This window comes from Boleophthalmus pectinirostris, unplaced genomic scaffold (genome assembly GCF_026225935.1).
Source record: "Boleophthalmus pectinirostris isolate CB_2022bp ecotype Guang Dong unplaced genomic scaffold, ASM2622593v1 HiC_scaffold_8, whole genome shotgun sequence".
Classification (NCBI taxonomy): Eukaryota; Metazoa; Chordata; class Actinopteri; order Gobiiformes; family Gobiidae; genus Boleophthalmus; species Boleophthalmus pectinirostris.
In genome coordinates, this window is record NW_026571515.1 from 26584771 (window position 1) to 26586643 (window position 1873).

The following is a 1873-nucleotide window of genomic DNA, read 5'->3' on the forward strand; positions in this document are numbered from 1 at the left end:
GTTCTCCCAGCCCCTGCTGCCTCCACCTCCTTCTCTGGAAACACCGGCTGGGCTCAGTCAGGCAGGTCGTCTCCTGTTGGACTGGATTGGCCAGTAGCGCACTGAAACTAGCTCCCGACGCTAGCACCAAGCTACAAGCGAGGCTAGCGCTATGAATCAACCCGCAGCTAACGACAGCTAACTCAATGAATCAAACTTGCCGCCGCGATCCTAGTGCCACACACGGTGCAGAATCATGACTATTCTCAAGCCGCAGACCCCGCTGGCTTTTTGCCGGAGTTTGGAGCACACTGCGGCGTCGTCGGGCGCATTCCTCACCGGGCACCGGAGCGGACACTGGGGACACGCAGCCTTCCTTCAGCCACAGTCCGCTGCTCCCGGCGGCCACCGCGGTCTGTGACCTCTGCACTGATACTTCCTGTTCCGGATTCCCACTGTACTTTTACCAAGGACCGTATGAGTTTTGTAGTTTATATACAGGAGTAGTAACACAGTGGTTTTAATTTTACATAACATTTATAGTCTGCACTCAAATAATCGGACATTTAGCGTAATTCATTAAACAGTGTGTGAATTAGATATTATTTAGTTCATTTACAACGACGACCTGGTCAAGAGGCAGCCGCACAATGTCTAAGAGGGACTTGATAAGCAATTAGAAAGCTTTAATAAATATACCCTTCCAACAATGTTTTATCAAAATCAGGTGCCACAGCGGGGTGCCAGTGGCAAAACCGTTGTCTTTAGGCAAGACACAAAGTGTTGATGGTGGGAGTAGGAGCTGGTGGAGCAGATAGGCAGCTTTGGTTTCATTAGTTTACCCAGTTGTGGCCACTGTGGTATCTTTGAATCACAGAGTAATACTCTTGTATTACAGTTTAATCTAGGGTGACCAAACGTCCGTTTTTCCCCGGACATGTCCGTATTTTACGTCCTGTCCGGGGCGTCCGGGTTTTTTTTTTATAAAGTGATGCAAATGTCCGGGTTTTCAGTACCGTTCATTAAATTGAGCGTCTCTCGTAGCGTCTGTGACTCAGAAGGAGCGAGACACCAACAGTCGGTCAGTCTGTAACATGCTGAAGCACAAATGCACATTTAACAATGACTTGTACAAGAAATTCTCCGTTTTCCGTCCCTATCGGGACAAGTGGGAGACCATGTCCTCAGCACAAACTTGATACACTTTTCTCAGACAAGACAGGTGCAACCCTTTTTACTTCCTTCTTAAAACTTATTGCTGCTGTCGTCATGTTATTTTCCTCCTTCTTTATGTAACGAACTGAAGATTCATTTATTCCGTAATAGAGCCTACAGCGCAGAGTCCCGCACGTGTCCATTTTTGGAGACCCCCAGTACAACACCACAACCGCGCATTACAGGACCGCACTTGCCCGTTAACCAGAGATTATATCAAACTTTTGCGCTGCCTACGCCATGGACTGAACCAAGACTAACCCAGGACTGATTCCAGGACTGAAGAGGAGGATTAATCCACGACTGAACTAGGACTAAACCAGGACTAAACCAGGACTAAACCAGAACTGAAACAGGATTAGTCCCGGTTTAGATCTGGATTAGTCCTGACCCCCCCCCCCCCAAAAAAAAAAAAAAAAAAAAAAAAACACTCTTGGAGCCCTTTAGGACTGTTTTACCCATGTGCCATTTGGTTTCTTGAGAAAGCTATTAGGAAATAGACTTCGACTCATTTTGACTGTTGTGAGCCAAAGTAAGCCAGTATGAAGTTTTGAAATACATAATCAATGAGACACTATACAAGTAAAAATTGTACGTGTTTCGTGAAATCTGGTTGGTGATTACAAAGATGCCCATAACTCTATATAATTACAACGATGACAGCAATAAACAATCGTCA